Source organism: Giraffa tippelskirchi, chromosome 4 (genome assembly GCF_054371585.1).
Source record: "Giraffa tippelskirchi isolate mGirTip1 chromosome 4, T2T-mGirTip1v1.2.pri, whole genome shotgun sequence".
NCBI lineage: Eukaryota > Metazoa > Chordata > Mammalia > Artiodactyla > Giraffidae > Giraffa > Giraffa tippelskirchi.
The window spans coordinates 136,846,521-136,862,590 of NC_137278.1; the positions used below are offsets into that span (position 1 = coordinate 136,846,521).

Below are 16,070 nucleotides of genomic sequence, written 5' to 3' on the forward strand. Positions count from 1 at the left end.
TTTTGCATGTGGCTGTCAGGTTTCCCCAAATCATTTATTAGAGACTATCATTTCCCCATCGTACATTCTTAGGTCCCTTGTCGTATCAATTGAATGTATATCTATAGGTTTCTTTGTAAGCTGTCTATTTTGTTCCATTGATCTATGAGTCTGCTATTATGCAATAAATTTAGTGTTCCCATGGGAGGAGGTGAATTCAGGAGGCTCTTATCTCCTTCTTGGATGAGATTCTGTCTATAGCTGGCTTTTAACTCTGATCTTAGACTAAGGGGAAAGAAAAGAAGTTCTAACTCACATGAAGTCCAGAGAGTTGAATAAAAGTGGGTTTGAAGTCAAAACCCCCAAAGTAAATATTTAAATATGTGCCCACCAATGTGCATAGGAACTGGGAATGGGAAAGTGGGAGTTGGAGGGTAAGCCTGGGGAGATGACTGCTGCTGGATGGAAACAGCCTGAGGGGACAGGAATGAGGAAAACTGCAAGTCAGAATGCTTGTGGAGGAAACCTGGACTGCCATAGAAGCAAGGCACCATTAAAACCCTATGAGTATCTCAATATATGCAAAAAAACTTTTGATAAAATTCAACACCCATTTATGATAAAAACTCTCCAGAAAGTGGGCAAGGAGGGAAACTACCTCAACATAATAAAGACTATATACAAAAAAACCCACAGCGAACATTATTCTCAATGAGGAAAAAGCGAAAGCATTTTATCTGAGATTAGGAAGAAGACAAGATGTCAACTCTCCCCACTATTATTGGATGTAGTTTTATAAGTCCTAGCCACAGCAACCAGAGAAGAAAAATAAATAAAAGGAATCCAAATTGGAAAAGAAGTAAAATTGTCACTGTCTGTAGATAACTTGATACTATACATAGAAAATCCTAAAGAAGCCACTAGAGAACTACTAGAATTTATCAATGAATTTGGGAAAATTACAGGTGAAAAAATCAATACACAGAAATCTCTTGTACTTCTGTACACTAACAAAATTAGAAATTTCTGAGAAATTAAGGAAGCCATTTCATTTACCATCACAACAAAAGAAATAAAATCCCTAGAAGTAAACCTACCTAAAGGGACAAGACCTGTACTCAGAAAACACTGATGAAAGAAATCAAAGATGACACAAAAAATGGAGAAATACACCATCTTCTTGACTTGGAAAAATAAATATTGTGAAAGTGTTGGAGAGGGTGTGGAGAAAACAGAACCCTCTTATACTGTTGGTGGGGATATAAACTGATACGGCCACTATGGAGAACAGCATGGAGGTTCCTTAAACAACTGAAAATAGAACTACCGTATGACCCAGAGATCCTACTCTTGGGTATATATCCAGAGAAAACCAAAATTCAAAAATATACATGGACCCCAAGGTTCGTTGCAGCACTATTTGCAATAGTCAAGACATGGAACCAACCTAAATGTCCAACAGAAGAATGGATAAAGAAAATATAGTACATATATAAAGTGGAAGTTTACTCAGCCATAAAAAGGAACAAAATTGTGCAATTTACAAAGATTTGGATAAACCTAGAGGCTGTCATATAGAGTGAAGTAGTCAGAAAGAGAAAAACAAATATATGGTAACACATATATGTGGAATCTAGAAAAATGGTATAGATGATCTTATTTGCAAATCAGAAATAGAGACTCAGATATGGAGAACAAATGTATGAATACCAAGGGGAAAGGGGGAGTGGAATGAATTGGGAGATTGGGATCTACGCATCCCCACTACTAAGTATAAAATAAGAACTAATGAGAACCCACTGTGTAGCACAGGAAGCTCTACTCGGGGATCTGCAGTGACATAAATGGGAAGGAAATCCAAAACAAGGGTATTTATGTATTTGTACCGGCTTCCCTGAAAGCTCAGTTAAAAAAGAATCTGCCTGCAATGCAGGAGACCCAGTTGGATTCCTGAGTCGGGAAGATCCGGTGGAAAAGGGATAGGCTACCCAGTCCAGTATTCTTGGACTTCCCTGGTGGCTCAGCTGGTAAAGAATCTGCCTGCAATGCGAGAGACCTGGGTTGTAACCCTGGGTTGGGAAGATCCCCTGGAGAAAGGAAAGGCTACCCACTCCAGTATTCTGGCCTGGAGAATTCCGTGGACCATGTAGTCCATTGGGTTGCAAGGAGTTGATCATGACTGAGTGACTTTCACTTTCACTTTCACATATTTGCATAACTGATTCATTTTGTTATACAGCATAAATTAACACAGCATTGTAAAGCAACTACACTCCAATAATTTTTTTATAATTTCCAAATGTATTTTTATAAAAATCAAAGTAAAAGAGACCACATTTGCTGAACACACACGTAGCTCACTGCAGTAGAACTTGCCTCCCTGTTCCCTTAGCCTCAAACTCTTTATCTGTTCGTTCAAATTAATTAAAGCTGAGCATCTACATCCATAGAAAGTCTTCTGCCTTTCCAAAGATTTATAAATACCTTCCTGCCACAGATGTTAAGACCTCAGGGCTCCAGAGACTGATTCTCAGGATTCACCAATCATGGGGGACAGAGCCAACCATACCTAGCACCTACAATTTTCATTCTCAGTTTGACGTGTAGAGGCAAGTGAGTTTATTTTTCCTAATCTCTGGACTAAGTGGAGTTACCACTTTGGAACCCAGGGAAGCAGACTCAGATGTCTTCTGTAGGCCTTACAACCTAAGGTTGTTCACCTACAAAACGGAATTAACAGTATTGCCTACGTCATAGGGCTTTTGTGAGGATGTAATGATTATTTATAAGTATCTAGCACAGTGCTAAACATAATGTATGTATGCAGTAACTGTATTTTTTCTTACACTTATTATTCTCAGATGCCAGAGACTGGTAGAAGAATCTCACTTCTAAATCCTTTACAAAAAGCCTCTAACTGCAGCCTAAAGCCACTAGTTTGCTGCCAATTATTCTGTTGAATTTTCTTCCCAAGAGATATTCATTTATTCAGATCCCTCAAATGAGAGTCAATCTTTCCCCGTTAGCAAATGTATGTCATACTTTCTACAGTTCTCTTCCTGAGCCCATGACATACATTATTATTCAAACACAAAATTCTTCCTTCAGAGCCTGCAGGCAGCTGCAAAATCTAGCTCAGTAGGGCTCTGAGAAGCCCTGTCTCATCCTGGATCCTCTGGAGATCAGGCAGCTGTACCAGAGGGCTGTCCCGTGAGGGCTTTTAATTCAACCAAAGCCCTGAAGAGAAAGGCTTCAGGTCATCATTTCAGAAAAGTTTGGGAAACATTGCAGAACAACCTGATTTTTAACTACCAAAATTGTAAGAGGGATAGGTTTAGATTTCTTGAGATCCCTAGAAATAGCATCAGAATTTCCCTTCACTTGGAGCAAATGAAGGATATCAATTCTTCACACAAACCCTAAGAAAATGTTGCCAACTGCAGGCCAGTCCTCCCCACTTCTCTCTGAACTGCCCCACTCACCAGCTAGCTGGATCAGTGCAGAGTCCTAAGCCATTACCCCAGTTCAAGGAAGTGCCAGCCTTTACAGGTACCTCTTATTTAGTCTATGTCCTCAAAGGTACCTGTGTTTTGGTGTTATTAATGGAGCACCCAAGACTAGTTAATCCAATTCCCTTAAATATTCTGAAAGTTGTTAAAAATCAAGAATGAGTTAGACCTGTTTTCACATCCCTGCCCTGTCATTTAGTAACTGAGTCTTGGTGAAGTTCACTTTTTAAAAAAAATGGGAATGTATCCTAACAATATTTTCATATCAATAATATCTAATGTATAAGGTTATCAATATTACATTCTTTTATTTATAGGTTATATTTATATAATATTGCCCCTGAGATTAGTGACTTTTTAACTCGGAAAAGAAATAAAACCAAAGAAGGTTGACCACAGGACTGAATACACAATTAATCCTAATTAAAATAACTGATATGCGTGTGTGTGCTCAGTCATGTCTGACTTTTTGCAACCCCATGGGCTGTTGTACATCAGGCTCCTCTGTCTATAGAATTTTTCAAGCAAGAAACACTGGAGTGGGTTGCCATTTCCTACCAGTAAGTCCCAAAAGAATAAAATAAATTGAAAATTACTCCTAAGTTTAAACCAGCTTCCATGGTTACAATGCAAATGATGAACAGTACAAGAAAAGGGTGAGAACTCCCACTTTGAAAGCAAGAGCTGTGCCTAGGTCCTGGTCAACATACATGTCAGCAACATACATGTTGCTGCTGTGAACTATGTGTTACATCAGAATTTGTGACCTCTGGAGGAGAGGATTTCGATCCAGGGTCAGAGATGAGGTTTGACTCCTTGGAGCTTTTTGTGTAGCAAAGTTTTATTAAAGTATAATAGAGATAGGGAAAGCTTCTAACATACACATCAGAAGGGGACAGAAAGAGTGCCCCCTTGCTAGTTTTCAGTTATGTCGGTTCAGTTCAGTCGCTCAGTCATGTCCGACTCTTTGCGACCCCATGAATCGCAGCACGCCAGGTCTCCCTGTCCATCACCAACTCCCGGAGTTTACCCAAACCCATGTCCATCGAGTTGGCGATGCCATCCAGCCATCTCATCCTCTGTCGTCCCCTTCACCTCCTGCCCCCAATCCTTCCCAGAAATAGGGTCTTTTCCAATGAGTCAACTCTTCGCATCAGGTGGCCAAAGTATTGGAGTTTCAGCTTCAACATCAGTCCTTCCAATGAACACCCAGGACTCATCTCCTTTAGGATGGACTGGTTGGATCTTCTTGCAGTCCAAGGGACTCTCAAGAGTCTTCTCCAACACCACAGTTCAAAAGCATCACTTCTTCACTGTTCAGCTTTCTTCACAGTCCAACTCTCACATCCATACATGACTACTGGAAAAACCATAGCCTTGACTAGATGGACCTTTGTTGGCAAAGTAATGTCTCTGCTTTTGAATATGCTATCTAGGTTGGTCATAACTTTCCTTCCAAGGAGTAAGTGTCTTTTAATTTCATGGCTGCAATCACCATCTGCAGTGATTATGGAGCCCTAAAAAATAAAGTCTGACATTGTTTCCACTGTTTCTCCATCTATTTCCCATGAAGTGATAGGACCAGATGCCATGATCTTAGTTTTCTGAACGTTGAGCTTTAAGCCAACACTTTCACTCTCCTCTTTCACTTTCATCAAGAGGCTTTTTAGTTCCTCTTCACTTTCTGCCATAAGGGTGGTGTCATCTGCATATCTGAGGTTATTGGTATTTTTCCCGGCAATCTTGATTCCAGCTTGTTCTTCTTCCAGCCCAGCGTTTCTCATGATGTTATGTCAGTTAGAAAGCTATTAATCAGGTAAGAGAGACACCTCAAGGCTGAGGGAGTTTCACCAGGCCCCTCTTCCACAATAAACACTTTTGAGATAGGAAGGCACAAGGTGTGTCATCCCCCAGCCATAGAACAATTGACAGGGATACTGGTTTGTTGAGCCATTATCAGCCCAAGGTTTAAGAAAAGAAAAAATGTTAGTCTAAAGTGGAACCATATTGAAGAAAGGCAAATTCCAAAGCAAATACATAATTTCATTAATACAAGAAAAACGCGTTGGTTAGCTCAAGGCAGAACCAAGTGTCCTCAACACAGAATTAAAAGAAGCCTCTTTTAATTTTGTGTAGAGAAGGAAAAAAAAAAAAATCTGCCACTTGCAGTTTATTTCCTCCTTCCACTTGGGGACCTCTGGCCTTCCTGCCTGTTACCCTCTCACTAGGATATTCTTTGGAGTGAGAGGTAACATCTCTTTGGTTTCCTTTCTCTGTTGCCTTCTAGATCCTACAGCTGAGGCCTGTGTATGCCTCCCTGCTGATTATAGTTTCTTGATCAATCGTCGGAGAATTGAGATATTTGAAGACCTTGAACCCAGTTCTCTGGGACATGGCATCTGATGAGTCTTGCTCTATATCTAGGTCTAAGTTTTGGCTTACTTTTTCCTTAGATATACAAGTGCCTCTCTTGTACCTAAATTCCTTTATCATTCCTTGTAGGAGCTTCTCAGAACTTTTAGGTTTAAAACTTTTCCTAGTTTTCAAATCCCCTCCCAAGGACTAGAGTCTGAATGACTGCAATGAAAACTGCTCAAATCGAAAACCAAATTGTCTTCTGATACGAATGAGAAAAATATTGAATTGTTAAGCTATTGAGATGTTAGTGCTGTTTGCTACTGCTCTTAGCCTAATACTTAAATTTTCCAGTGGAAATAGAAGGAAAGTGGTAAGCAGTTTGAAAATCAGGAAAGTACTCTGTTGTGGGAAAGACATTTGCAAAAAATTGTTGCCAAAAATAATTTGGTAGGCAGACCTTGTGCTTACTGAATTGTAACTCTACGGAAAGAGGTTAGAAAACAATGTTAGTAGATACAAACTAGTGTTTTCCACATTTGGCAGGTTATTACAAGAAAGAAATGAGCTCAGGAAAAAACTGGCCACATTATAAGTGGAAATGAGAGGCAACAGAAAAAGTCTAAAAATGTGGGCCATCAAAGGGTTGGGAATATCTTTGTTTCTAGAGCCCAAAGAATAAGTGATGTGATTGAGAAAGGCTTTGAGTAACCAAACTTTTGCTGATCAAAGTGACTTAAGTCTTGTGCCAGAGACCAACATATTAATAATGATTTTTAGCCACCATTAAATTAAGAAAAAACAATTTGAGGGATCAAGCAACAAAATCAAGCTGATTAGAGATCAATATCTGGAAAGCATCTTTGGGTATGGTAGCAGGCACATGGTACCTACCAACTGCCAGCAAATAGACCTGAAACTTTGGTCATGAGGAAATTGCATGGCACATGAAACCACATGCGTGGTCAGAGGGAGCTTGTAATTAAACAACATAAAATAATCATTTGATAGACAGTGGGCTGACAAAACTCTGCACCCCCAAGGAAGAAACAGCCCATTTCAGATGTGCCAATGAGGAGAAGAGATAAGGAAGAATCTCCCACAGGAAAGACTCTAACTGAATTCTGCCAAGAGAATGCACTGGTCATAGCAAATATACTTTTTCCACAATACAAGAAACAACTTTGCACATGAATATCACCAAATGGTCAATACTGAAATCAAATTGATTACATTCTTTGTAGCCGAAGATGGAGAAGCTGTGTACAGTCAGCAAAAATAAGACCTGGAGCTGACTGTGGCTCAGATCATCAGCTTCTCATGTAAAAATTCAGGCTTAAACTAAAGAAAGCTGGGAAAACCACTAGGCCAGCAAAGTGAAAGTCGCTCAGTTGTGTCTGACTATTTGTGACTCCATGGACTATACAGTTCATGGAATTCTCCAGGCCAGAATATGGGAGTGTGTAGCCTTTCCCTTCTCCAAGGGATCGTCTCAATCCAGGGATCGAACTGAGGTCTCCTGCATTGCAGGCAGATTCTGTACCAGCTGAGCTGAAAGGGAAGCAATGTACAAATTAAATCAAATCCCCTATGAGTATGCAGTGGCGGTAGCAAATAGATACAAGGGATTATATCTAGTTAAAGTGTGCCTGAAGAACTATGGAGGGAGGTCCATAATATTGTGCAAGAGACAGCAAACAAAACCATCCCAAAAAAAAAGAAAAGCAAGAAGGCAAAGAGGTTATCTGAGGAGGTTTTACAAATAGCTAAAGAGAGAAGAGAAGGGGAAAGCAAGGGAGAAAGGGAAACATATATCCAACTAAACACAGAGTTACAAAGAACAACACGGAGAGACAAGAAGGCCTTCTTCAACGAACAGTATATAAAACTAGAAGAAAACAACAGAAGAGGAAAGACTAGAGGTCTCTTCAGGAAAATTGGAAATATAAAGGGAACATTACACCCAAAGATGGGCACAATAAAAGGCAGAAGAAGTAGAGATCCAGTAGACCCTGAAGAGATCAAGAAGAGATGGAAAGAATACATGGAAGAACTGTACAAAAAGATCTTAATGAATCAGATTACTATGATGGTGTGGTCAGTCACTCAGAGCCAGACATTCTGGAGAGTGAAGTCAAGTGGGCCTTAGGAAGCACTGCTGTTAATAAAGCTAGTTGATGCGACGGAATTCCAGCAGAACTATTTAAAACCTTAAAGGATGATGCATATACCATTCAATATGTCAGGAAATCTGGAAGATCCAGAAGTGGCTACAGGACTGGAAAAGGTCAATCCTCATCCCAATTCCCAAGAAGGGTAGTGCTACAGAAAGTGCCAACCATCAGACGATTTTACTCATCTCCCCTGCTAGTAAGGTCTTGCCTAAAATCTTGCATGCTAGGCTTCAACATTATGTGAACCAAGAATTTCCAGATGCTCAAGCTGGGTTTAGAACAGGAAAAGGAACCAGAGATCAAATTGCCAATGTTCGCTGGATCATAGAGAAATCTAGGGAATTCCAGAAAAACATCCAACTCTGTTTCATGAACTATGCTAAAGCCTTTGACTGTGTGGATCATAACAAACTTTGGAAAGCTCTTAAAGAGAAGGGAATACCAGAACATTTTACCTATCTCCTGAGAAACCTATATGCGGGTCAAGAAGCAACAGTTAGAACCCTGTGTGGAACAACTGATTGGTTCAAGATTGAGAAAGGAATATGACAGGGCTGTTTGCTGTCACCCTGTTTAACCTATATGATGAGCACATCATGAGAAATGCTAGGCTGGTTGAGCTACAAGCTGGAATCAAGATAGCGGGGAAAAACATCAACAACCTCAGATATGCAGATGATACCACTCTAATGGCAGAAAACAAAGAGGAATTAAAGAGCCTCTTGATGAGGATGTAGAAGAGTAAAAGAGCTGGCTTAAAGCTAAATATTAAAAAAAAAAAAAAAACTAAGATCATGACATCCAGACCCTTTCAGTCAGTTCAGTTCAGTCGCTCAGTCATATCAGACTCTTTGTGAACCCATGAATTGCAGCATGCCAGGCCTCCCTGTCCATCACCAACTCCCAGAGTTTACCCAAACCCATCTCCATCGAGTCGGTGATGCCATCCAACTATCTCATCCTCTGTCGCCCCCTTCTCCTCCTGTCCCCAATCCTTCCCATCATTAGGGTCTTTTCCAATGAGTCAACTCTTCGCATCAGGTGGCCAAAGTATTGGAGTTTCAGCTTCAACATCAGTCTTTCCGATGAACACCCAGGACTGATCTCCTTTAGGATGGACTGGTTGGATCTTCTTGCAGTCCAAGGGACTCTCAAGAGTCTTCTCCAACACCACAGTTCAAAAGCATCAACTCTTCAGTGCTCAGCTTTCTTCACCGTCCAACTCTCACATCCATACATGACTACTGGAAAAACCATAGCCTTGACTAGATGGACCTTTGTTGGCAAAGTAATGTCTCTGCTTTTGAATATGCTATCTAGGTTGGTCATAACCTTCCTTCCAAGGAGTAAACGTCTTTTAATTTCATGGCTGCAATCACCATCAGAAGTGATTATGGAGCCCCAAAAATAAAGTCTGACACTGTTTCCACTGTTTCTCCATTTATTTCCCATGAGGTGATGGGACCAGATGCCATGATCTTAGTTTTCTGAACGCTGAGCTTTAAGCCAACTTTTTCACTCTCCTCTTTCACTTTCATCAAGAGGCTCTTTAGTTCTTCACTTTCTGCCATAAGGGTGGTGTCATCTGCATATCTGAGGTTATTGATATTTCTCCCGGCAATCTTGATTCCAGCTTGTGCTTCTTGCAGCCCAGCGTTTCTCATGATGTACTCTGCATATAAGTGAAATAAGCAGGGTGACAATATACAGCCTTGACGTACTCCTTTTCCTATTTGGAACCAGTCTGTTGTTCCATGTCCAGTTCTAACTGTTACTTCCTGACCTGCATACAGGTTTCTCAAGAGGCAGGTCAGATGGTCTGGTATTCCCATCTCTTTCAGAATTTTCCACAGTTTATTGTGATCCACACAGTCAAAGGCTTTGGCATAGTCAATAAAGCAGAAATAGATGTCTTTCTGGAACTCTCTTGCTTTTTCGATGATCCAGAAAATGTTGGCAGTTTGATCTCTGGTTCCTCTGACTTTTCTAAAACCAGCTTGAACATCTGGTAGTTCATGGTTCCCATATCGCTGAAGCCTGGCTTGGAGAATTTTGAGCATTACTTTACTAGCATGTGAGATGAGTGCAATTGTGTGGTAGTTTGAGCATTCTTTGGCATTGCCTTTCTTTGGCATTGGAATGAAATCTGACCTCTTCCAGTCCTGTGGCCACTGCTGAGTTTTCCAGATTTGCTGCCATATTGAGTGCAGCACTTTCATAGCATCATCTTTGAGGATTTGAAATAGCTCAACTGGCATTCCATCACCTCCACTAGCTTTGTTCGTAGTGATGCTTTCTAAGGCCCACTTGATTTCACATTCCAGGATGTCTGGCTCTAGGTGAGTGATCACACCATAGTGATCATCTGGGTCATGAAGATCTTTTTTGTACAGTTCTCTGTTACTTCATGGCAAATAAAAAGGGAAAAGGTGGAACTAGTGACAGATTTACTCTTCTTGGGCTCTAAAATCCCTGTAGATGGTGACTGAAGCCATAAAATTAGAAGAAGATTGTTTCTTGGCAGGAAAGTGGTGACAAACCTAGACAGTGTGTTGAAAAGCAGAGATTTTACTCTGCCTACCAAGGTCCATATAGTCAAGGCTATGGTCTTCCCAGTGGTCACGTACATTTGTGAGAGCTGAACCATAAAGAAGGTGGAGCACCAAAGAATTATGCCTTCAAACTGTGGTGCTGGAGAAATTCCTGAGAGTCCCTTGGACAGCATGGAGATCAAACCAGTCAGTCTTAAGGGAAATCAATTCTGAATACTCACTGGAAGGACTGATGCTTGAGCTGAAGCTCCAGTGTTTTGATCATCTAATGCAAACAAGTGACTCATTGGAAAAGTCCTTGATGCTGGGAAAGATTGAGGGCAGGAGGAGAAAAAAACATCAGAGGATGAGAAGTCTGGATGGCATCACCAATGCAATGGACATGAAGTTGGGCAAACTTTGGGAGATGGTGGGGGACAGGGAGGCCTGCCATACTGTAGTCCATGGGATCACAAAGAGTCAGACACAACTGGGCAACTGAACAACAACAGACAGTGGGCTGACAAAACTCTGCAGCCCCAAGGAAGGCACAGCCCACTTCAGATGTGCCAATGAGGAGAAGAAATAAGGAAGAAAATTCCACAGGATAGAGTCAGGGGGGCACAGAGCACAATGCACAAAAGAATTCCTTCCAGACAGCTGACTCAGAGAAGAATCAGAGATCTTCCCCTGCTCTCTGGGTCAGGAGCCTTCACAACACTTGTCCAACTGGACCACTCCTGGTGAGTAATGGCTGTGTCTCCTTGTTTTACCTTTCCAAATGGAACTATTCTTTTTGGTGAACACTAGGGATGCATACTAAGTGCATAGTCACAAGTCTATGACAAACTGCACCTGACAAATTGTAGAGGACATACATTATCTAGATCCCACATACATTGTCAATATGCGGGAAACTGGGAGAGAATGAAAATTTGGTTACCAGAAAAAGCAGGCAAAGGTGAAAATACTAATGCTCAGCAACATGCACATTCCCTTTTCTTGGACACATAGAAAAACTACATTTCCCAGTGTCCCTTGCAATTAGGTATGATCAGATAATTGAGTTCTAGCTAATGGAATGTGGGCAGAAGTGAGGTAGTCTAATTCTAGACATAGTCCACATGGCATCCTGCAGTGGAGGCCTCCAAAGGCCCAGAATAAAGGGAGAAAACAACAGCCCACAGGCCAAATATTGCTGTCTATTTTTTAACCATATTTTTATTAAAAGTAACTTTTTAAAAACAAAAAATTAATCATTAGAAGAGTGGCATTTTTGGCTTTTATATCTGACTTAACAGAAGACAGATGGGGTCTCTTGTCAGCTTCATTTTAACATGTTTTGGTTGAAATATAAGGAAAAGTGGACCTCATACAGCCAGGCAGCTGGAAAAGAAATTTCATGAACCTTCTGAAAGTGTTTCAGGTACCCCAAGAGTCCTCAGACCATACTTTGAGAAAGAAAGAAAGATAGTGCTAAGTCATGTCTGACTCTTGTGACTCTATGGACTGTAGCCTGCCAGGCTCCTCCGTCCATGGGATTCTTCAGGCAAGAATACTGGAGTGGGTTGCCATTTCCTTTTCCAGAGGATCTTCTCGACCCAAGGATCGAGCCCAGGTCTCCAGCATTGCAGGAAGATTCTTTACCAACTGAACTACGCAGGAAGCACCAATACTTTGAGAGCCAGTGCAATAAACTGTACTTTCTCAGTTAATGACTATATAGTCATTGAATCAGTTTTAGAAGGGATGATTCCTGCTATGGGCAAGACATTTTAAAGAAATTGCAAAGGGTGGCAGTGGGGAAGGAAACTTGTATTCTCCCACTGACTCAATTTAAATGATATCACTTTTCAAGTTAAGTTCATAAATTGTTCTTAGCTAGCCAAGATTAATATTAATTTTTTTCCAAATTTACTGTTTCAAACTAAGAAGAGAAAGCAACATGTCATACAAATGTTTGCATTTTACAGTGGCTTTACGGTTTATAAAGCCTCTTTCTGGGTCCACCTGATGTCATTTAGCCCTTAGAAGCCGCTTCATATAGGCAGAAACCTTGCAGCAGAGAGGAGACTTTCCAAGACTGCCATCAGTAACCAGGCTTCCTTGTGACAAGTGATGTGCTCACAGGACAATTCTGCTCTGGCTCTAATGAAAAAAAATCTCTCTTTCGAAAGCTGGCTTTCCAACCTAGGAACAGGGGACTCTTTATTTATGTTCACTTGTCCAAATACAAGATATAGAAAATACAAGAGACACAAACTGGATTTCATTTGACACAGAATATAATATGGCTGCAGGAAGAGCAGACTGAAAAGACAAAGCACAAAAAACAGAGTTCTATCTGTTTTATAATTAAGGAACAGTCCAGGTAGTGCTAGTGGTAAAGAACACTCCTACCAATGCAGGAGACTTAAGAGACTCAGGTTCCATCCCTGGGCTGGGAAGTTCCCCTGCAGGAGGGCATGGCAACCCACAACAGTATTCTTGCCTGGAGAATCCAACAGACAGAAAAGCCTCACGGGCTAAGGTCAATAGGGTCTCAAAAAGTTAGACATGACTGAAGTGACTTAGCATGCACAGGGTGAATCATTAAATGAATAATGGAACAATCGAACTTACAAGAATTCTTTTCCAGTGCCCATACTTTTGGAATTCCCACTCTCTGTCACCCAGTGGACACACCTACCATGTTTTGAGACAGCAGGAGAAGCAGTGGAAATGAAACCATGGTCACAGAATCCCGATGCAACAGTGCACTCTTCAGAAGTTGCAGATACCTGGTTAGCTCAACATTTTATGGAACGATCATAATGTGGTTCCCACAGAGGGCATGGTCATCAACCACAATCTTCCAGGTCCAAAAAGCTACTGCTTTCCACTTGTTTCACTTCAAAGCTCTTCTTGTCCATGCTGTCCATGGTGCCATTTGGGGTGTTCACATTCATCACTGCTGCCATATTGGAATCACTCCCTCTGTGGTCCTCACTGCCTTTTTTTGTTCAACAATGAAGGGAATTCCAAAAAAAAAAAAAAAAAATCTGTTTCATTGATTTCATTAAAGCCTTTGACTGTGTGGATCACAACAAATTGTGGAAAATTCTCAAAGAGATGGGACTACCAGACCACCTTACCTGCTTCCTGAGAAATCTGTATGCAGGTCAAGAAGCAACATGTAGAATCAGACATGGAACAACAGACTGGCTCAAAATTGGGAAAGGAGTACATCAAGGCTGTATGTTGTCACCCTGCTTATTTAACTTATATGCAGAGTACATCATGTGAAATGCTGGATTGCATGAAGCACAAGCTGGAATCAGGATTGCTGTGAGAAATATCAACAACCTCAGATATGTAGCTGATACAACTTTAATGGCAGAAAGTGAAGTGGAACAAAAGAGCCTTTTGACGAAGGTGAAAGGGGAGAGTGAAAAGCTGGGTTAAAGCTCAACATTCAGAAAACAAAGATCACAGCATCCAGTCCCATCACTTCATGGCAAATAATGGGGAAAAAGTGTAAACAGTGACAGATTTTATTTTTGAGGGCTCCAAAATCACTGCAGATGGTGATTACAGCCACAAAATTAAAAGATGCTTGCACCTTGGAAGAAAAGCTATGACAAACTTAGACAGCATATTAAAAAACAGAGACATCACTTTGCTGACAAAAGTCTGTATAGTCAAAGCTATGGTTTTTTCCAGCAGTCATGTATAGATGCGAGAGTTGGTCAATAAAGAAGGCTGAGTGCTGAAAAAATGATGCTTTCGAACTTTGGTGCAGAAGACTCTTGAAAATCCCTTAGACAACAAGGATATAAAACCAGTAAATCCTAAAGGAAATCAACACTGAATATTTATTGGAAGGACTGATGCTGAGACAGAAACTTCAATACTTTGGTCATCTGATGAGAAGAACCAGCTCATTGGAAAAGACCCTGATGCTAGGAAAGATTGAGGGCAGGAGGAGAAGGAGGCGACAAAGGATGAGATGGTTGGATAGCACCACTGACTCAATGGACAAGAGTTTGAGCAAAGTCAGTGAAATAGTGAAGGACAGGGAAGTCTGGTGTGCTGCAGTTCACATGGTCACAAAGAGTCAGACACAACTTACTGAGTGAACAACAACAAATGAGCTGAAATGGCTTTACATTTTAAAATTATTTTTGAAAATAAGAGTAATAATGCTCCACAATGTTCAAAATTATGTGAAATTTAAATTCCAGTGTGAAGGTGGTGCAGTGGTAAAAGAATCCACCTGCCAATGCAGGGGGCACAAGAGACATGAGTTCAGCTCCTGGGTTGGGAATATCCCCTGGAGAAGAGAATGGCAACCCACTCCAATATTCTTGCCTGGAAAAATCCACTCACAGAGAAGCCTGGCGGGCTAGAGTCCATGGGGTCACAAAGAGTCAGACAACACTGAGTGCACACATGGCAATGGTCATAAGCAAAGTTTTAGTGGAACACATTCACATTCATTTCTGTCTTGTTTAATGCCCGCTTTTATATTATAGCAGAGTTGAATCTGTAACAGAGACCATGTGTGGTACCCTCAGTTCAAACCCGTTGGCCCACTCAGTGCATTCTGCATCACAATGATGCAGTTTATAATGACACCATTTTGACAGCAATCCATATCACTGTACTGTACCTTTTTTTTTTTTTTTTTTTTTACAAACAGTGCATATTCATCAAGTCAAAACAGAAAAGGAAGAAAAAACTGGACTTCATATGGTGCATGTTTAAGGCATAGTGGAGTGTGGATTATTTTGTTATCAAATTAGTTGCCAAAGCATTGCAATGACCTTTTAGTTGTAGCAGGCAAAGTAATCCCCACCCCCCCCAAACCCCAGATATGAAGTGAAAGTCATTCAGTTGTGTCCAACTCTTTGAGACCCCATGGCCTATAGAGCCCATGGAATTCTCCAGGCCAGAATACTGGCGTGGGTAGCCTTTTGCTTCTCCAGGGGATCTTCCCAATCCAGGGATCCAACCCAGGTGTCCCACATTGCAGGCGGATTCGTTATCAGCTGAGCCATAAGGGAAGCCCAAGAATCCTGGAGTGGGTAGCCTATCCCTTCTCCAGTGGGTCTTCCTGACCTGGGAATCGAACCAGGGTCTCCTGCTTTGCAGGCAAATTCTTTACCATCTGAGCTGTCAGAGAAGTTAAACCCTGGGTATCCATACCCTAATCCCTGGAATATGTGAACTTGTTATTTACTGTCAAAAGGAACTTTGCATACATAAAGTAAAAATATTAAGAAAAAAAAGGACTTTGCAGATTCAATTAATTTAAGTACCTTGCAATAGGTATTTTAAAATTTAATCTCTATTCAATACTTTATTTATAAATGTTTAGATTAACAGCATTTTGTACATCAAATCAAGGGCACAACAGTGTGAATAAATTCTGTCAGAAAAATAAGACTCTTTGTAAATAAGGGAACTGCATGTCTATAAGCCACAGTCTTGAGTTGCATGACTTCTACCTCGTATAGCAATGGGTAACTTTTTTTTGTTTG

General features: G+C 40.8%; 1 pseudogene; it reads right to left on the bottom strand.

The window, feature by feature from the left end:
• Window positions 1-13,140: 13,140 nt before the first annotated feature.
• Window positions 13,141-13,526, bottom strand: LOC145545665 (E3 ubiquitin-protein ligase RBX1 pseudogene; annotated as a pseudogene).
• Window positions 13,527-16,070: the final 2,544 nt, after the last annotated feature.